The 22,721-nt window shown below is 42.3% G+C and overlaps 1 pseudogene; it reads right to left on the minus strand.

Annotated features, from left to right (window-relative positions):
* LOC139545830 (serine protease HTRA1-like) overlaps positions 1-7,175 on the minus strand; it is a 63,221-nt pseudogene extending 56,046 nt beyond the window's left edge.
* Between the last annotated feature and the right edge of the window lie 15,546 nt (positions 7,176-22,721).

Raw genomic sequence — 22,721 nt, forward strand, 5'->3', positions numbered from 1 at the left:
TCAGGTTGTTTTTAGCCTAAATAATCGATAATATTTCAACCGGACAATAACGTCGTCAATATAAAAGGTAAACATGAAAGGCACTCTCTCGGTCGTGCGAATGAAAAAGCTCTGTGACACTTTAAGGACCACTCATTCAGATTGCCCTTACTCCCTCATTTTCCAGGATACAAGCCTGAAACAATTTCTAAAGACTGTTGACATTTAGTGGAAGGCATAGGAACTGCAATTCGAGTCCTAAGTCAATGGATACTGTAATGGCATTGAATAGAAAACTACAAAACCAAAACAAATCTTACTTCCTGAATGGATTTTTCTCAGGTTTTCACCTGCCAAATCAGTTCTGTTATACTCACAGACACTATTTTAACAGTTTTTATAAATCTACCAGTTATATGCATATCATATCTTCTGGGCCCGAGAAGCAGGCAGTTTAATTTGGGCATGCTTTTCATCCAAAATTCCGAATGCTGCCCCCTACCCTAGAGAAGTTAATGTATTTGATACCATTCCACTTACTCCTCTCCAGCCAGTACCACAAGCCAGTCCTCCCCAACAAAGATGCCACCAACCTCCTGTGATGTACATGTAGGCAGGGATTAGGAGAAAGTGACTGGTAGTAGGATACATAACAAATAATAATAGCAAACAATATAGCAGTGTAAACAATGCTGAAAAGTGACTATATAAATCATATGGCAATATACTAATGGTAATATGAACATGCAAATAGGAGTAATAGTGACCAGTGGCAAGATAAATAGATGCATACTAATGGTAATGGAAATCAGTATACAGGGAACAGCAGTGTAATGGTAGTAATAAATCAAATCAATAAGAATTTAGCAGCAGCGTGTGGGTGTAAGTGTGTGGCGTCAGTAATGAATGTCAAATCAAAAATCTAATACAATTGTATATGTCACATGCTTCGTAAACAACAGGTTTAGACTAGCAGTGAAATGCTTACTTATGGGTCCTTTTCCAATAATGCAGAGTTAAAGATACAAAATAAAAAATAACACGAGGAATAAATACACAGTGATTTAACAAATAACAATAACAAGTAAAAATAACATGGCTATATTACAGGGAGTACCAGTGCTGAGTCGATATGCAGGGTTATGAGTTAATTGAGGTAGCTATGTACATATAGGTCGGGGTAAAGTGACTAGGCAACAGGATAGATAGACAGTAGCAGCAGCGTATGTGGTGAGTGTGAAAGTGTGTGTGGTGTCAGTATACATGTTGTGCATGTTGCATGCATACTGCATGTGTGCATGTTGTTTGTGTGTGGGCGTAATGTATGTGTGTGTTGAGGTGTAAGTATGTGTGTGAGTAGAGTCCAGTGTGTGTGCATAGAGTCAGTGCAAGAGAGTTAGTGCAAAAAAGGGTCAATGCAGGTCAATCGGGTAGCCATTTGATTAGGTACTTAGCAGTCTTGTTTGGCAGTGTTATGGCTTAGGGGTAGAAACTATTCAGGGTCTTGTTTGTTCCAAACTTGGTGCACTGTTACCGCTTACCGTGCGGTAGCAGAGAGAACAGTCTATGACTTGGGTGGCTGGAGTCTTTGATAATTTTTTTGGCCTTCCTCTGAAACCGCATGGTACAGGGGGACTAAGCACACACCCCTGAGGGGCCTCCGTGTTGATGTCAGCGTGGTGGATGTATTGTTGCCTACCCTCACCGCCTGGGGCGGCCCGTCGAAGTCTAGGGTCCAGTTGCAGAGTAAGGTGTTCAGTCCCAGGGTCCTCAGCTTAGAGATGAGCTTGGAGTGGACTGTGATTGTTGAATGCTCAGCTTTATTCAATGAACAGCATTCTTACATAGGTATTATTTTTGTCCAGGTGGGTGAGGGCAGTGTGGAGTGCAAAAAATATTACTTCATCTGTGGATCTGTTGGGGCGGTATACAAGTTGGAGTGGGTCCAGGGTGTGCGGGATGATGGTGTTGATGTGAGCCATGACCAGCCTTTCAAAGCATTTCATGGCTATACTGTAGATGTGTGTGCTATGGGTTGGGTGATTACCTTGACGTTCTTGGGCACGGGGACTATAGTGGTCTGCTTGAAACAATATGGTATTACAGACTGGGTCAGGGATAGGTTGAAAATGTCAGTGAAGACACTTGCCAGCTGGTCAGCGCATGCTCTGAGTATGCGTCCTGGTATTCCATCTGGCTCCGCGGCCTTGCGAATGTTAACCTGTTTAAAGGTCTTACTCACATCAGCTACGGAAAGCGAGATCACACAGTCGTCCGGAACAGCTGGTGCTCTCATCTATGGTTCATGCATGGTTCAGTGTTGCTTGAGTGTGTGTGTGTGGGTCCTAGCATGTTGTGTTTGATCTCCTAATCAAAGTGTTCCCTAAAGTGTGATGCCAGTGAGCCGCCACCACCACCCCAGTGTCCTCCCCTTGCTGTCTGGGAATGGGGGAATGAGCCACCACCACCCCAGTGTCCTTCTTCTGCTGTCTGGTGATGGGGGGAATGATATTCTTGGGCACAGGCTTGGGCGAGGGATCAATACCGGCAGCCAGTGAATCTTCTCAGGTCAATCAGCAGCATTCATGGATCTATTACTTCGCTCAGCATGAGCGTCTCTGGTGCCGCTGATTAATAAGATGGATGCACAGGGACTTGTTGGGTCTGCGGCCCAAATGGCACCATATTCCCTATATTGTGTATTACTTTTGACTAGGGCCTATATTGCTCTGGTCAAATGTAGTGCAGTATATAGGGAATAGAGTGCCATTTGGGATCCACACAGCCTTGCTCTTTTGGGGCGCCAGACGATGAACAACAAATGCAGTTGGCTGGCTGGTGAGTGGTGGAGGGTTTCATAGGAGGCAGGAGCGGAGCCATAACCTCCCTGAAGCAGAAGAAAGACGTCTGGGAGCTGAGGGCCATATTTAAACTTGCCATAATCCCCCCCTGGCTGGATGTTCATTTCTGCATTGGCACAAATTAAAAGGGTGATATTGATTAGTTATTTTTCAGCTGCCATGAGGGGATTGGTTTACCGGTGGGGACACTATGTAACACCTCTTGCAGGCTCTGTATAGACTAGTAACCACATGGGGTCTGGACTCTCTCTGTCTGGGTGCCATAACTACAGTATGAGTTAGGGATTATGTTTTTTTTTACCAGACTTGGGTTCAAATACTATTTTAAATCTTTCAAATACTTTGAGCATTTGAGCTTTAGCCTGCCTGGAGTGATTTCAAATAGCATTTGAAACCAGTTCTGTTTTTTCCAGTCTTGAAATTAGAGGTTTTGCTATTATATCTCTTACTCACAGAGATTCCTCATTGAATGATCTGAGATGAAAGCCATTTTCTAGATTTCCTGTCCAAACAGCAAAACTTCTCAGCCCTCACATTTTACTTAAATTGAAGTGTCTGTTACATGTCATAGAATATGCAAGACAGCTTCAAACTTTCAACATCAATATCTGTCACTGTCTGGCTAGCCCCCTTTTATCACAGACTTGCTGAGGGCAATAGTAACAACGAACGTGCTTGAATTTCAGACTCAGAATCTGGTTGATGTCTCAGACCTCACATGGCTGATAAGGATAGATGGTTGGCTGTTATTTTGATATTGCATGCCCTGTATTAGTTAGACAACCCCAGACCTTTAAATGCCCACCATGCTGAAAGTGACTCATCTAGTAATTCAAAATCTTCAAAATGACAGGTGTGGTAAATATTATATCCTGGTTTCATGTTGACATAAATTAATATTTAAGGACCAGAGAGAATAAGTTAGGCTTTTGACACTGATATATCACTATTTGAAATGGGGTTTGACTTGTTTGGAGGGTCCCTTTGGGGAAATAAATACTTCCTGCTAACGCTGCTGTCTAAAATGCTAGGCCTGCATCCCAAATGGTCCCGTATTCCCTATATAGTGCACTACGTTTGACCTGAGCCCTATGTGCCCTGGTCAAAGTAGTGCACTATGTAGGGAATAGGGTGCCATTTGGAATGTATTTTAGGAGTCAGTTGTCTGGAAGTGGTTCTGCGAAATGTCTCCTCCTCTCCTCTGTGTTAGTCCATGGACACCGCACCAACTCATTACAGATGCGTAACAAAACCTCAAATTGAGCCCAAGTGCCTTATGTCAGCTACTTAATCCGATTGCAGATCATCCTCCTGTGTTGTTGATTATGTTCCCTAGTTATGCCGTACCGATTTGCTATTTTAACATCTAAAGGACCGACTCCTCTCTTCTCTCTGTCCTCTATGCTCAATATTATGTTGCTGCCTCACTATTTACACATTTAATTAACCTGCTCACCCCAGACATAAATCAATATGTAGATCGGGAAAACGGTTGGCTATTTGGCGAAGGAATACGAAATCACACCAAAAAACAACTTCAATTTACAAACGGTTATGCAGATCAAGCTCAGTTAAGAGCTGAACAGGCCTCTCATTAGAACTGAGTCTGGGGAATCACTGCTCGATGCAGATTTCCCACGTGGCCATCAAAATGCAACTGCTGTTTTTACTCGTTGATGGATTTTCTTGCTGGCAAAGTAGAAGCTGTCAAAATGTTTTTAATGATAATTATGTTATGCACATTCTGACGTTGACATGTTTAGTTTAGCTTTAGGGCGTAATACTGAGTTAATGTCAAAACACAATCTAACCGTATGCCCAGGGGGTTGTTACTCTGAACACTGAAGGCCAAAGCTGCTTTTCCCTCACTTGTGTCCAGTGAATTAAAATGTTATTGTATGGTTTCACAGTTTAGCCAACAGCCTTTTTTATTGCACTTGTGTAAATACAGTAGGCATACATCTAAAGAAGTACATCATTCTCACTTTCAGATGATGGAGTGTTCTACAAAGGTTGATCAAACATATATTAGCATTGGAGATTCATTTTAGAGTGACAGACTTCTAGCAGCTACTACTTATGGATCATTGGTGCAGTGATTGAGTGCAGGAATATTGTTGGTGAAAAGTGACCCGAACGAGCTCTCGTCACAATCAAGGGCTGGGGTAATTCCTTCTGGGCTTTATTAATTCTGAGTTGCTTGGTTTAAATAATGCTCTGATACTTGAGATTAAATTGACTCAACCATTGGGTTTTTGGCACTTAGATACAATCTGAGGGGGGATAAAGCTTCCATCAGATTTATCCTGACTGAATTCAGATAAATTCCTTTGGAGACAAATCCCTGTAACCCTCCTCCCAAAGGCTGTTGATAGACTATCTTCGCTTCCCTCCTCATGCTCCCTCCACAGCACCAGCTGCTTGTGAAATGAGACCTTGGATAGGGTCTGGAGAATTTCACATTTTGTCACATTCATTGTTTGCTCATTCATATTTCCGTGCAGGTAAATGGCAACAGTGCATTCACTGACGGAATAACAAGGGGGTTCAAGACAGTTAAATAGGAAAATAGCTGATGGTTTTTATAATCAATGCTGATTTTATCTTGGGAATTCATTTGGCTTGGTTAATCCATTCCAAAGCTCAGTGAGAGGCAAACAGTCAAATTATCCTTGGAGGGATAGATAGTGATTTTGTATTGATCTTCTGATCAGGTGTAATATGTAATCACATATGTGATGTTTATCCCTCCCTCCCTCCATCCCTCCCACACACAACACAATAAAAAGTCTAATCAAATTTTATTTGTAACACGCGCTGAATACAACAGGTATAGTCTTTACCATGAAATGTTTACTTACAAGCCCTTTCCCAATAATGCAAAGTTAAAATGTGCAAAATAGAATAGTAACACAATCAAATAACAATAACAAGGATATAAACAAGAAGTACCGGGACCGAGTCAATGTGCAGGAAGGGGTATGAGGTAGTTTAGGCAATTGAGGTAATATGTACATGTAGGTAGGGGTAAAAGTGACTAAGCAATCAGGATAGTAGCATCAGAGTATGTGAAGAGTGTGAAAGTGTCTGTGTGAGAGTGTGTGTGTTGGAGTGTCAGTGTAGTGTGTATGGGTAGAATCCAGTGAGTGTGCATAGAGCCAGTGAAAGAAAGTCAGTGCACAAAAACAATAAACTAAATGGGGTCAATGCAAATAGCAGCCATTTGGTAAGACAAGGGGTAGCGGACTATGCATTTTTATAAATAACAGCTGGTACACCATATCTAAGGAAGTCTCGAGCTATTGCTCGCCTGAGGTAAAGTATCTCATGATAAACTATAGACCACACTACCTACCTAGAGAGTTTTCATCTGTATTTTTCGTAGCTGTTTACATACCACCACAGTCAGAGGCTGGCACTAAGACAGCAATGAATGAGCTGTATTCCGCCATAAGCAAACAAGAAAACGCTCACCCCCGCTCCTAGTAGCCGGGGACTTTAATGCAGGGAAACTTAAATCCGTTTTACCAAATTTCTATCAGCATAATTGTGCAACCAGAGGAAAAAAACTCTGGACCACCTTTACTCCACACACAGAGACACATACAAAGCTCTCCCTCGCCCTCCATTTGGCAAAATGGACCATAATTCTATCCTCCTGATTCCTGCTTACAAGCAAAAATTAAAGCAGGAAGCACCAGTGACTAGATCAATAGAAAAGTGGTCAGATGAAGCAGATGCTAAGCTACAGGACTGTTTTGCTAGGAGAGACTGGAATATGTCCCGGGATTCCTCCGATGGCATTGATGAGTACACCACATGAGTCATTGGCTTCATCAATTGTTTTAAGGACTCTTGGAAGATTAGTCCAAATGGGGACTAAAAGAGATCCAAATAAAATAAAATCAATAAGTGCATTGATGATGTCGTTCCCATAGTGACCGTACGTACATACCCCAACCAGAAGCCATGGATTACAGGTAACATTCGCACTGAGCTAAAGGCTAGAGCTGCCTCTTTCAAGGAGCAGGACTCTAACCCGGAAGCTTATAAGAAATCCCGCTATTCCCTCCGACAAGGTGACTCTCGAGGAAGGTCGGGAAATCTTGGGTGCACTCGGCCACGGGACCGTCGGGGACTTCAGAGATGACTCGGAGGCGAGGTGGAATCCCTGGACATGCGAGTGTAATCGAATATACTCTCCATCCATCGTTCCCGCAATCGCCCATCGATGCGGATGCACAAAGCGATGAGGGAGTCAACATCTGTGGGTAACTCCCGAGCCGCAAGCTCGTCCTTAACTTCTTGCCACACGGATCCCTTTAGCGGGATCATTTTCGTAAACAACCGCTAAATTGCAGAGCGCCAAATTTAAAAAAAATACTAAAAATATTTATAATCATGAAATCACAAGTGAAATATACCAAAACACAGGTTAGCTTGTTGTTAATCCACCTATTGTGTCAGATTTTGAAAATATGCTTTACGGGGAAAGCAATCTAAACGTTTGTGAGTTTATCAATCACTAGACAAAACAGTAATAACAGCTAGCCTCAAATTAGCTTGGTCACGAAAGTCAGAAAAGCAATAAAATGAATCGCTTACCTTTGATAATCTTCGGATGTTTGCACTCACGAGACTCCCAGTTACACAATAAATGTTATTTTTGTTCGATAAAGATTAGTTTTATAACCAAAAACCGCCATTTGGTTTGCGCGTTATGTTCAGAAAACCACAGGCTCGTTCCGATCCTGAAAGGCAGACGAAAATTCCAAAAAGTATCCGTAATGTTCGTAGAAACATGTCAAACGTTTTTTATAATCAATCCTCAGGTTATTTTTAACATACATAATCTATAATATTTCAACCGGACGGTAACCTATTCAATACTACAGAGAAATAAAATGTTGAGCTACATCTCTCGCGCGCAGGAACTAATCAAAGGACACCTGATGCGTTTTGAAAAATCGCGCTATTTTTTCAACAATATATCCGCCATATTGTGCAGTCAACAGAAGTCAGAAATAACATTATAAACATTCCCTTACCTTTGATGATCTTCATCAGAATGCACTCCCAGGAATCCCAGTTCCACAATAAATGTTTGTTTTGTTCGATAATGTCCATCATTTATGTCCAAATTCCTCCTTGATGTTCTAGCGTTCAGTACACTTTCCAAACTCACAACGCGCGGGCAAGTCCAGCGGAAAGTACGGACGAAAAGTTAAAAAAGTTATTTTACAGTCCGTAAAAACATGACAAACGAAGTATTGAATCAATCTTTACGATGTTTTTAACATAATTCTTCAATAATGTTCCAACCGGAGAATTCCTTTGACTTCAGAAGTGCGATGGAACAGAGCTCGCTCTCAGATGAACGCTCATGGTCAGCGCATGTTCAGGTCATGGTAGACCTTACTCAATCCCCTCTCATTCGGCCCCACCTCACAGTAGAAGCATCAGACAAGGTTCTAAAGACTGTTGACATCTAGTGGAAGCCAACATTACCAATATCCCACTGTATCTTCAATAGGAGTTGAAAATCGACCAACCTCAGATTTCCCACTTCCTGGTTGGATTTTTTCCTCAGGTTTTTGCCTGCCATATGAGTTCTGTTATACTCACAGACATCATTCAAACAGTTTTAGAAACTTCAGAGTGTTTTCTATCCAAATCCATAATATGCATAATATGCATATGCTAGCTTTTATGGCTGAGTAGCAGGCCATTTACTCTGGGCACGCTTTTCATCCGGACGTGAAAATACTGCCCCCTACACCAAAGAAGTTAACCTCCTCAGAGACGCCATGAAGGAATATGTCGAACAGTGCTTCCGGGTTCCACGCACTCTCCGCTGCCAACATACAGAAATCCGCTGCATAGTCGGCCACAGTTCGGGTGTCCTGCCGGAGCTGGATTAGCTTCCGGGCAGCTTCTCTCCCGAGAACGGGGCATCAAAGACCGTCCTCACCTCTCCCACGATCCCCTCCAGCCTCGCGCATTTGGCTGGCTGCTGTTCCCATACAGCGGTAGCCCAGGTGAGAGCCCTTCCAGACATCAGCGTGATGAGGTAGGCTATTTTGGAGTGATCCGAGGGAAAGGAGGAGGGCTGAAGCTCGAAAATGAGGACACACTGAGCTAGAAATGCCCGACAGGCGCTTGGCTCTCCATTAACTTCACTAGGGTAGGGGGCAGCATTCTGAATTTTGGATGAAATCCATGCCCAATGTAAACTGCCTGCTTCTCGGGCCCAGAAGATATTATATGCATATAAGGAAGGAAGTATTTTTTATTTATTTTTAATAGTTTTCTACTCAATGCCATTACAGTATCCATTGACTTAGGACTCAAACTGCAGTTTCTATGCCTTCCACTAGATGTCAACAGTCTTTAGAAATAGTTTCAGGCTTGTATTCTGAAAATGAGGGAATAAGAGCATTCGGAATGACTGGACGCTAAAGTGTCACAAAGCTTTTTCATGCGCTCGACAGAGAGAGAGCAATTATTGTTTACCTTTTAAATTGACGACGTGATTGTCCGGTTGAAATATTATCGATTATTTAGGCTAAAAACAACCTGAGGATTGAATATAAACATCGTTTGACATGTTTCTATGAACTTTACGGATACAATTTGGATTTTATTTGTCTTCCTGTTTTGACTGCGTTTGAGCCTGTGGATTACTGAAGAAAACGCGTGAACAAAACTGAGGTTTTTGTATATAAAGAGACTTTATCGAACAAAATAAACATTTATTGAGTAAATGAATGTCTGCTGAGTGCAACCATATGAATATCATCAAAGGTAAGGGATTCATTTTTATCTCTATTTCTGACTCTGACTCTGTTCTACTTGGCTGGTTACTGTTTGTAATGAATTGTCTAGTGGGCTATGTTCTCAAATAATCGTAAGGTATGCTTTCGCCGTAAAGCATTTTTAAAATCTGACACCGTGGTTGGATTCACAAGACGTTCATCTTTAAACCTATGTAAAATATGTTTTGTTTTCTGAATTTTTATAATGAGTATTTCTGTATTTGAATTTGGCGCCCAGCAGTTTCACTGGCTGTTGAAGAGGTGGGACGGTACCACATACCCAAGAGATGTTAAAGTGTTCCAGAGGAGGTAACCGGGGTTCCCGGGAAGGTGGAGGGGCCGGTGGGGCGGCGCTGTTAACTACCAAGTTGCTGAGGGGCGGTGGGGTTACCACAGTGGCAGGCTGCCCCCCAGACAACCCGCGGAATTGCTCCAGCAGCATGTCCCATGCTTGGTCATGGCACTCAGCCAATGTTTGGACCCCCTCAATCAGCCCACGATGCAATTCCTTGTGCCTACCAATGGAGGCTATTTGGGAGGAGATGGAGTTGCGCAGCTTGTCCGGGTCTTTTGGGTCAGTCATGGCCAGTTCGTACTATCAGGTATGAAGGTAAGACCCAGATGCAGACCATGTCGAATAAACAATATTTTAATTTTCCAACAGGGGAAGGCAATAGACAGGTCAAGGCAGGGGTCAGTAAACCAGAGGTGGGGCAACGGTACCGGGCGGCAGGCAGGCTCAGGGTCAGGCAGAGGTCAGTAATCCAGAGGGGGACAAAGGCACAGGTCGGCAGGCAGGTTCAGGGGCAGGCAGAGTGGTCAGGCAGGTGGGCTCAGAGACAGGACAGGCAAGGGTCAAAACCAGGAGGGCGAGAAAAGAGAGACATGAAAAAGCAGGCGCTTGCCACAAACCGCTGGTTGACTTGAACAAACAAGACAAACTGGCAACAGACCAACAGAGAACACAGGTATAAATACAGGGGATAATGGGGAAGATGGGCGACACCTGGAGAGGGGTGGAGACAATCACAACGACAGGTGAAACAGATCAGGGTGTGACAAAGGCAAAACAAGTGTTTCTCTTTTTTAGTGAGTCGTTCTCATTGATGTACATCTATAGAGTAGGAGTATCTATCTGAGGAAATATGCAGGCTAAGCACTTTTGATGTTCAGACTTCCAGTGATCTGTTGTTATGGATCTGAATACAGGTTAGGGGAACCAATCAACCCTTTGGTTTCTCTGTGTTAATTTACCTCTCTTTGGTTTCTAGGAAATGTGAGAAGTCTAGATCAATCAGTGTAGATGAGGCTATGAAGTCCAACATCCATCGGTAATCTCAGGATCCTAAGATACTATTTCACAATTTATTTAGGTTTGACATCAGAAAAGTTTATATTCATCTTATCCTATATAGGGTTATTGTCATTACACAAACCGATGTGTCAGAAACAAGATGAATGTTGAAATTGGCAGAGAGAACCAACAAGGGAACACCATGCCTCAGGGCCACAACTTTCAATGGGAACGTGGGAACATGACCCCTACACATTCTGAAATTGCATTTTTGTCCCACCCAGTTTTATCATTGCACTGTGATACAAAAAGTGGTGTCGGTGTGCTTTAGAACCATGCAGACGCCTCAGAGTGGTCAGGTAGGCTGTTTGGCGTTATCAACCGGCTGGATTTACAGTGGCAAGAAAAAGTATGGGAACCCTTTGGAAATACCTGGATTTCTGCATAAATTGGTCATAACATTTGATCTGATCTTCATCTAGGTCAAAACAATAGACAAACAGAGTCTACTTAAACTAATAACACACAATTATACATTTTCATGTCTTTATTGAACACACCGTGTAAACATTCTATAAGGGCACAGGGCGAGATCCAGATGCAGACATGGAGGCAGATGGTTCGAGTCTCTGATATTTATTATAATCCAAGGGGCAGGCATGAGAATGGTCGTGGACAGGCAACATATAATTAACAAGGTCAGAGTCCAGGAGGTACAGAGTGGCAGACAGGCTCGAGGTCAGGGCAGGCAGTATGGTCAGGCAGGCGGGTTCAGAGTCATGGCAGGCAAGGGTCAAACCCGGGAGGACTAGCAAAAGAGAGATAAGAAAAGCAGACACACGGAAAAACACGCTGGTTGACTTGACAAGACAGGACGAACTGGCAACAGACAAACAGGGAACACCGGAATAAATACCCAGGGACTAATGGGGAAAACGGGTAACACCTGGAAGTGGGTGGAGACAATCACAAAGACAGGTGAAACAGATCAGGGCGTGACACATTCACAGTGCAGGGTGGGAAAAGTATGTGAACCCTTGGATTTAATAACTGGTTGACCGTCCTTTGGCAGCAATAACCTCAACCAAACATTTTCTGTAGTTACAGATCAGACCTGCTCAACGGGCAGGAGGAATTTTGGACCACTCCTCTTTACAAAACTGTTTCAGTTCAGCAATATTCTTGGGGTGTCTGGTGTTAACTGCTCTCCTGAGGTCATGTCACAGCATCTGAATCGGGTTGAGGTCAGGACTATGACTGGGCCACTCCAGAAGGCGTATTTTCTTCTGTTGAAGCCATTCTGTTGTTGATTTACTTCTGTGTTTTGGGTCGTTGTCTTTGTTGCATCACCCAACTTCTGTTGAGCTTCAATTGTCGGACAGATAGCCTTACATTCTCCTACAAAATGTCTTGATACACTTGGGAATTAATTTTTCCGTCAATGATAGAAAGCTGTCCAGGCCCTGAGGCAGCAAAGCAGCCCCAATCCATGATGCTCCCTCCATCATACTTTACAGTTGGGATGAGGTTTTGATGTTGGTGTGCTGTGCCTTTTTTCTCCACATATAGTGTTGTGTGTTCCTTCCAAACAGCTCAACTGTAATTTAATCTGTCCACAGAATATTTTGCCAGTAACCCTGTGGAACATCCAGGTGTACTTTGGCAAACTTCAGAATTGCAGCAATGTTTTTTTTGGACAGCATTGGCTTCTTCCGTGGTGTCCTCCCATGAACACCATTCTTGTTTAGTGTTTTACATATTGTAGACTTGTCAACAGAGATGTTAGCATGTTCCAGAGATTTCTGTAAGTCTTTAGCTGACACGCTAGGATTCTTCTTAACCTCATTGAGCATTCTGCGCTTTGCTCTTGCAGTCATCTTTGCAGGATGGCCACTCCTAGGGAGAGTAGCAACAGTGCTGAACTTTCTCAATTTATAGACAATTTGTTTTACCATGGACTGATGAACATCAAGGCTTTTAGAGATACTTTTGTAACCCTTTCCAGCTTTATGCAAGTCAACAATTCTTAATCCTAGGTCTTCTGAGATCTCTTTAGTTCAAGGCATGTTTCACATCAGGCAATTCTTCTTGTGAATAGCAAACTGTTTTTATAGGGCAGGGCAGCTCTAACCAACATCTCCAATCTTGTCTCATTGATTGGACTCCAGGTTAGCTGACCCCTGACTCCAATTAGCTTTTGGAGAAGTCATTAGCCTAGGGGTTGTTGTTTAAATGTTTAAATGATGTATTCAATATAGACAAGAAAAATACAATAATTTGTGTGTTCTTAGTTTAAGCACACTATGTTTGTCTATTGTTGTGACTTAGACACCACCGACCGTGTGAACAGAGGCAGCTGTTGTCTGTGTCTGTTGTGCTTTTTCGCCGAGTTGTAAAAGCAAGCAGAGCAGAAACTGGCTACTCTTTATTTGACTGATGTAGCTGGCAAGGTAACTGCTATTTGACTTAACAGAGAAAAAGTATTTGTTCACAGTACTGAGTTTGTAGTGTAACTGACATGAAATGTTAGCTAATGCATTAGCTACATGTTTCATCCCCTTTTGACTAAAGTTCTGTCTGTAGTGAATGAGCTACCACAGCCAGTTCAGATCTATCCTCTAGCTTTCTGTCTATTAGCAGTATCTATCAGCTGTTGTGTGTACTAAAATGTTTTGTAACCTTTGTTTTGTCCCGTTTCAACAGAAGTAAATTAACTTGGCTTGTTTTCGCCAGTTGATGTACCATTAGAGCTAGCCAAACATTGGCTAACGTTAGCTAGCTTATTTTTGCATCAATCACACTAGTCTAAACCTGAATCAAACAATGAAACCAGTGGCCAAACGATTGAAGACCAATATTCGGACGTTTTTTTGACAGCTCAATATGAGTTTTTTTATAGTTAGTACAGCAATGTAACATTATTGATCTGTCAGTTTCTCTAGGTAATTCCCTTCTTTTCACACTGACATGGTATAAACAGCTCTACAGGCTTCACTGTCATGGTGCACAGTCGGTACAGAACACTATGCTCATCATGTCTTAGCAGGATCAGATGGTGTCGCAGCAAGGTCAAACAGCCAGGGAAGACCAGTCTACGGAGCTCTGGGGAGTTTTACAGTATATTATAACAACCAGTGAATGGATACACAGTTCCATCTTGAGTTAATATTTTGGGCTCCCGAGTGGCGCAGCGGTCTAAGGCACTGCATCTTAGTGCTAGAGGTGTCACTACAGACACCCTGACTCAAATCCAGGCTGTGTCACAACCGGCTGTGATTAGGAGTCCCATAGGGCGGAGCACAATTGGCCCACCATTGTCTGTGTTTGGCTGGTGTAGGCCGTCATTGTAAATAAGAATTTGTTTTTAAATGACTTGCCTAGTTAAATAAAATTTTAAATAAATGAAAAAGTTGATGGGTGAGCTACAGACTGGGATCTGGAAATAATGGTAATTTCAATTATTGAACTATTGATTCTATTCTTGGGTAATATAATGTATAAATGTACACCAAGGTAATTCTTTGTCGTGCCTCATCTGAGCAGGATCAGATGGTGACTGGAGTCTCAGGAGGGTCAGGTAATCAGGGAACAGCATTCTCTGATGGAGCTGAAAAACTTTTGCAGATGCAACACTTTATTGTCTTTGTGCAGCAAACACTGGACAAGCCAGAAGCTTCAAAGATTGAAACTATTTTAAGGCAGTCTGATAAACCTCTACATCTGATTTCCAAATGGTATCAAGGGTTGATAGAGACTTTTCCCGATGAGACAAAACATGTAAAACAAAAATGTGAGGAAGACCTGGGAGACACTATTGATGGTGATGAATGGATACAGATATGTTTGAATGCCCAGTCATGTTCATAAAATCTCAGACATAAATTACTACAGTTTAAGACCATTTAATAGAATGTACTATATGCCAGTGAAACTGAATATCATGCACTCTGAAATGTAATTCCTCTGCTGGAGGTGTAAAACAAAACATATTTGCATATGGAATGCGCTTGTGAAGGCTGGCTGAATTCTGGCAAAGAGTATGTTCTTTATCTCAGCATGTCTACAGATTCTCTTTTCTCCCTGTTTTTGTTTGCTTGGAAATGTTGATAGTGGAGACTGATATCAGAAGAAACTGTGTAACCTAGCATTTATAGCGGCTAAGAAATGCATTGCCATTAAAAATAAGGTTGGTTATCCTCCGACAATGTCACATTGGATGTCAGAAATGTAAAGTTATGTCTCACTAGATTAGATATATTACAAGATTAAAGGTATAATGTGCAACTTTCAGAAGGTCTTGATTCCTTATATGGAAAACTGTACGGCAACATGAGTCTGTTTGGAAAACATGCCCACGTCTGGGGAGGTACCTATTTAGGCAATCCCTAGCGGCTGGACTGCTCATCCCTGGCCCTGGGGGTCTGCCGAACTGTTGGTTGTCACTCTAGCCTTGGCCTAATGCACTTGAAACCAATAATGAATGTTTCACTAAGATCCTAAAGCTGAGCGGGGTGTGTTGGGTTGGGGCGCTGCAGGGCGGTGGAGCCTTAGGGGCAGGACGGGGTGATCCAGCTATATAAAAGATCTAGAGTACTGTTAGGCCTTTGATATGAATTACAGTGCCCTCTGTAATTATTGGGTCAGTGAAGCATTTTTTCTTCTTTTGGCTCTGTACTTCAAAAGCGTGGATTTCAAATCAAACAATGACTATGAAGATACAATTTCATTTGAGGGTATTGTCGTCCATTAAGGGTGAACCATTTAGAAATTAGAGCACCTTTTGTACATAGTCCCCCCCCCATTTTAGGGGAGAAAAAGTATTGTGACAAATTCACTTATATATGTATTAAAGTAGTAAACAGTATTTACATTCATAGCATGACTGCAGACCATGGAGCTCGTGACTCTACACATTTGTTGGATGCATTTGCTGTTTGTTTTGGTTGTTAAAGATGATTGTGTGCCAAATATAAATTAATGGTAAATCATCTATTGTCATTTTTATTGTAAATAGGAATAGATTGTTTCTAAACAATTCTACATTAATGTGCATGCTACCATGATTACAGATAATCCTGAATGAATCGTGAATAATAATCCTGAATGAGTAAGAAACTTAGACGCACAAATATCATATCCCCAAGACATGCTAACTTCTCACCATTACAATAACAGGGGAGGTTATATTTGTGCGTCTAACTTTCTCACTTGTCATTATTCACGATTCATTCAGGATTATCCATAATTATGTTAGCACCCACATTCATGTAGAAGTGTTTAGAAACATATTATATTCTTATTATTAATAAAAGGGACCCCAAAATGTTCATATTTGACTGTGTAGAAATGTAGGAAACAGATTGCCCCAAAAATTCTGAGGGATGACCCCCAGACCCCCCGCAAGGTTATGTCCCCCCACACTTTTAAAACGGAAGTTGCACCCCTGCCATGACTTGTTAGAAATCTAGATTAAACTCCTTTGAATTGTGAGTAATATTTATCAGATATTTTATCCAAACTAAATTAGCCAATTACACTAATTACCATTGTTCGTTTGATAAATGGCAGCTGCAGCTAAGGTTGTCTAATTTGAACAACCATGCAGATTGATGTCATACATCCCTCATTAATTTCAATTTGAAAACATAAAGAAATCATTATGGAAAGCATATCTCATTCAGCTGTTAGAGGTTACATTACATACATACTTTTCATACTTTTTAGCCTTGGTCTAATGCACTTGAAACCAATAATGAATGTTTCAAAGATCCTAAAGCTGAGTGGGGTGTGTTGGGTTGGGGCGCTGCAGGGCGGTGGAGCCTTAGGGGCAGGACGGGGCGATCCAGCTATATTTTGTGCAAGTAAAAACAACCATGCAGATTGATGTCATACATCCCTCATTAATTTCAATTTGAAAACATAAAGCAATCATTATGGAATGCATATCTCATTCAGCTGTTAGAGGTTACATTACATACAGTACATACTTTTCTGACACAAACCCCACAGCAACTCAAAGTATTCAACTGTAACTCTCCAGCCCAAATGGCACCCTAATCCTTATTTTAGTAGTGCACTGTATAGGGAATAGGGTGCCATTTGGGATGAAGACAAAGTCTTCAACTAAGTGTCTAGAAAGAAACTACAAAGAGCCCAACAAGTTCAGAAGTACACTCTCACATATCCCCCACTACAGTAAACACTGGCGATGGGCAACATCATTGAACAATGATTAATACACTACATCTTCAACAGGCTTTAAGAGGTGTAAGCTGCCAGAGAGGATAGGATAGGTCTGACTATGAAGAAAGAGAGGACTGTCCTTCATGTCCTTCATGTTCCCTATGGGAGCTAGCTCTCTACTAGCTGATTACTGCCTGGGGATCAAATGGGAAAGGGAGCCATTCTAATGTACCCATAACTCAAGAGGAACCATGCTATTCAACTATTTGTATGTATTAAATCTGTTAGAAATGGAAGCAATTATTCGTAAGAGCCATTTTGCTATACAATGGGGAATTCTCTGAAATACATTCAATAGAGTCTTGCAAGTGATGATGCATAACCGATTAGATATTACTTTATTACTGGATTGGTCTGCCAGGGAATTGAATTTGCACTGAGTACGAAAGGACCAACCATTATGCTGATAGAATAGGCCCTCTACCTGCAGTGAGACTATGCATTTGGCAAAAAAATATACCAAACCATGCAAACACCTTATCTTTGTATTCACAGAACAGACGTTATGCTACAACACAAAACAATGTTATTTGGAAATGCAATCCTCTTGTCTGTGCTGGGGGACTGCAAGGTTATACTAAAATAAAACAAGGGATAACAATATTTCAGAATGCAATACATAAACCAAACTGGGTGAAACATACACCCTTTCTCATTCTTGAAGGATATCAGATGCCGCTGCAAACACATTTTAAAGGGTAGTATGCACAAACGTGTTCACTTACACCATGGATGTGTCCCAAAAATGCACCCTATTCCCTATAATAGTGCACTACTCTTGACCAGAGCCCAAAGGGTCCTGGTGAAAAGTAGTGCACTACATAGTGTATAGAATAAGGTACCATTTGGGATGTAGACCACTAGTCATGAATGCAATCCTGGTCCTCCATGTCCTCTGAGAACACGGCTCAGAATACAATTTGGTTATCACCGACGGTTTCAGTTCTGAAATGCAACAATACTTCAGGTCAGTCTGAGAGCAGAATTAGGATGTGTCCCAAATAGCACCCTATTCCCTATATAGTACACTACTTTTGACCAGATTCAAAAGTAGTACACTATATAAAAATAAGAGTGTAATTTGAGATGCAACCTGTCAGAAGTGTTATGGAGATGTTTCGACGGGTGCCGCATCTCTTGAGTACAGTCGTTTTCACACATCTATGTCACATCAAATTCCAAGACTATTTAAATGATAGTGTTCATTATTATTGTTTGGAAGAAACAGACTGTTTCATAAATTCTATATGGCAGTTGAATGTTAAACTGTACTGCCGTGTCTCTTTTTTTCATCTGAAGTCTAATCCACATGTCTGTGTGGTTAGCCGGGATTCAATCAAAGGCGCTGTCGATTATGTGCCTTTTAGAGGCCGTTTTCCTGACGTTTGCAGAGATTGCATCGTGCTTTTGATTGGTCTTCTAGAAACACGTAGAAGTTGCATTTGATTGCTGCCACAAAGTAATTTTGATGTTCACTTGTAATTATTAGATTGACGATTTCAACAGCAGAGGCCACCTTAAAGAGCAACCATTTACTGGAGCATTTTGCTATTTGGAATTGGAGCTACTAGAGATTTTTGGTAACTACACTGAACAAAAATATAAATGCAACATGCAATTTCAACGATTTTACTGAGTTAGAGTTCATATAGAAATAGTCAATATAAATATAAATAAAATGAATTAGTGTCACGTTCTGACCATAGTTCTTTTGTATTTTCTTTGTTTTAGTGTGGTCAGGGCGTGAGTTGGATGGGTAATCTATGTTTTCTATTTCTGTGTTGGTTTTCTGTGTTTGGCCTGATATGGTTCTCAATCAGAGGCAGCTGTCAATCGTTGTCCCTGATTGGGAACCATATTTAGGTAGCCTGTTTTCTGTTGGGTTTTGTGGGTGGTTGTTTTCAGTCTTTGTGTGTCTGCACCAGATAGAACTGTTTCGGTTTTCACTTTGTTGTTTTTGTATTTTGAGTTGTTCACTTCATTAAATAAGATGAACAATTACCACGCTGCGCATTGGTCCTCTGATCCTTCAAACTTCTCCTCCTCTGACGAGGAGGAAGACGACAGCCGTTACAATTAGGCCCCAAACTATGGATTTCACATGACTGGGCAGGCACACAGCCATGGGTGGGCCTGGGAGGGCATAAGCCCACCCACTTGGGAGCAAGGCCCACCCACTGGGAAGCCAGGCCCAGCCAATCCAAATGGGTTTTTCCCCACAAAAGGGCTTTATTACAGACAGAAATACTCCTCAGTTTCATCAGCTGTCCAGGTGACTGGTCTCAGACGATCCCGCAGGTGACTAAGCCGGATGTGGAGTTCCTGGGCTGGCATGGTTACACATGGTCTAGAGTTGTGATGCCGGTTGGATGTACTGCCAAATTCTCTAAAACGATATTGGAGGCGGATTATGGTAGAGAAATTAACATTTGATTCTCTGGCAACACCTCTGGTGGACATTCCTGCAGTCAGCATGCCAATTGCACACTCCCTCAAAACTCTGTGGCATTGTGTTGGGTGACAAAACTGCATATTTTAGAGTGGCCTTTTATTGTATCCAGCACAAGGTGCATCTGTGTAATGATCATGCTGTTTAATCAGCTTCTTGATATGCCACACCTGTCAGGTGGATGGATTATATTGGCAAAGGATAAATGTTCACTAACAGGAATGTAAACAAATTTGTGAACAAAATTTGAGAGATATAAGCTTTTTGTGTAATGTATTTGGAACATTTCTTGGATCTTTTATTTCAGCTCATGAAACAACAACACTTTACATTTATATTTTTGTTCAGTATACAGGTATGTTTTCATTAGGTTATGGATAGAAAATACAGGTCTTTAAAGGATTTTGTCACAAACATTGCGTTCACTGTTAACTTGTTAGACTTATGTGGATCAAAATCTCTTCAGCCTTTCTCCTTTTGAAAAGCAGCCTGATTCTACATGTTGCTTGGATTAAGACCAAATGGCATGGATTAAGTGATTGGTTGGCTTGGCTTGCATTGGTCCTGTGCTTGCCAGGCCTCACTGGATGGTTGAATAAGCTTGACTAGAATACTATATAAGGCCCTGTCACGCTGTCAGTGCAGTTCCCCCATTCACTGCATGTGCCATTCAGTTTAGGGACATTGGCTCCAATGGAAATTCTCAAGATAAATGTACACAGCTGGTATTGGAAGGCTAGCTGACATTTTCAACTAATTGTCGACCAATCTCTCTTCATAAGGGCAAGAGTTGATGGCTGAACTTGGAACTTTGAGGGAGATGGCTTTTGAAATGTCACCTGCACTGAAAAATAACTCATTGGGTCCTAGATTAAATGAAAATATGTTATTTCTCCCCTGGGCCCCGGTGCGAGTTCCCTGCACACACTAAATTAAATGAAACAACGAGATCAGAGTACTTTCAACTGGTGAGACTATTTCTATCTGGTCTGTTCATGTTTCTTGTGTTATTTAAATCTATTAAATAGGCTTACAGTGCATTCGCAAAGTTACTCAGTACTTTGTTGAAGCACCTTTGGCAGCAATTACAGCCTCGAGTCTTCTTCGGTATGATGCTACAAGCTTGGCACACCTGTATTTGCGGAGTTTCTCCCATTGTTCTCTGCAGATCCTCTCAAGCTCTGTCAGGTTGAATGGAGAGCGTCGCTGCACAGCTATTTTTAGGTCTCTCCAGAGATGTTTGATTGGGTTAAAGTCTGGGCTCTGGCTGGGCCACTCAAGGACAATCCAAGACTCTCCCTGAAGCCGCTCCTGCGTTGTCTTGGCTGTGTGCTTAGGGGCGTTGTCCTGTTGGAAGGTGAACCGCCGTCCCAGTCTGAGGTCCTGAGCACTCTGGAGCAGGTTTTTATCAAGGATCTCTCTGTACTTTGCTCCGTTCATCTTTGCCTCGATCCTGACTAGTCTCCCAGTCCCTGCCGCTGAAAAACATCCCCACAGCATGATGCTGCCACCACCATACTTCACCGTAGGGATGGTACCAGGTTTCCTCTAGATGTGACGCTTGGTGTTCAGGCCAAAGAGTTCAATCTTGGTTTTATCAGACCAGATAATCTTATTTCTCATGGTCTGAGAGTCCTAGGTGCCTTTTGGCAAACTCCTTTTGGGCTGTCATGTGCCTTTTACTGAGGAGTGGCTTCCGTCTGGCCACTCTACCATAAAGGCCTGATTGGTGGAGTGCTGCAGAGATGTTTGTCTTTCTGGAAGGTTCTTCCATCTCCACAGAGAAACTCTTGAGCTCTGTCAGAGTGACCCTCGGGTTCTTGGTAACATCGTGAATGTGTGGCCTTTCTAGGACTTATGAAAGGCAGCAAGGCAGACAGTAATAGATGTAAGAAAAATGAGACAATCCTGATAAAACATTGGCAGACAGATGGGCAGACAGACAGATGGAGAGGCAGGCGGGCAGACAGACGGGCAAGCGGGCAGGCAGACAGACAGACGGGCAGGTGGGCAGACAGACGGGCAGGCAGACGGGCGGCCTCAGTGTGCTGGCTTGAGGGAGTTATTGAGGAGCTCTGTAGTAATCTACTTCAATTGTGGGTTGCCCTGGGAGGAAAGACACGCGGAGTTAAAAGCAGGAACAAATCCCTCTCCAGAAGTGGCCTTATTTCTGTCCCTCCCTCTGACTGACAGTCCTTGTACTGAAATAAGAGGCTGCAAGACTGCCCGAAGGGATAAAACCTCCATTGATTCTGATGCAATTTGAGGCAGGCAGGTTACAGACTTGTGCATCCAAAAAGTAAAGGGCTTCGGAATTGGTATTCTGAAAGGTGTTTGGAGTCAGGAGGGAGTGTGGTGTGCACCGCAGTGGCAGTGTTGCATTTGGGGGATCGATACTGGGCTCTTTTGGCTGGATGTAGAGCAGAGGGGAGAACATACTTGTCACACAGCAGCTCTCTGACAGACAGGGCTGAAGGGGCTGAAGGTGGGCATTCTACTGCAGATGAAACACAGGTTCCTAATCAAACTTTCCACAGGAAACTGTTCACTCCCAGGGCATCTATATTCTCATGTTAGCCCTGCCCTCGTTCAGTAATTTGGGTGGAAGGAGAGAGGAGATTGGAGGTTGTGCAGGAGGCTACTTACTGTAGTGTACTGTAGGTGAAAACCATTTGCTGTCTATCTCTGAAATGTGCACAGCATGGCGAGGTTAAACCATATTTCTGTTCCTTGGTGCATGGTAGTCTTCAATTCCTGTTTTCCCCCTCTCACAAGCTATCGTCTCGCAAACGTGGGAGTAATACAAGTAATTTGGAGCACACAGAAGGTGTACTGTACATATTGATTTGTCATGTCGTCAGTTTCCATATGCTGATGATAACTGTTGTTTTACAAGTTGAACATCTAAATGAATGACATCCTGTACTTACAGTATATTGAGTACTCTTATTTTATCAACAGTTAAAGAGCGTCCCTACTTTGCTAAATGTGTGTCGTAGTTCCCAGTAAGGTTGGGCTGTGGAGGCTGTCAGATGTTTGTGTGCGATGCTGCTTACCTGACTGGGGAGTTTGAGTGTTCC

Source organism: Salvelinus alpinus, chromosome 19 (assembly GCF_045679555.1).
Source record: "Salvelinus alpinus chromosome 19, SLU_Salpinus.1, whole genome shotgun sequence".
Classification (NCBI taxonomy): Eukaryota; Metazoa; Chordata; class Actinopteri; order Salmoniformes; family Salmonidae; genus Salvelinus; species Salvelinus alpinus.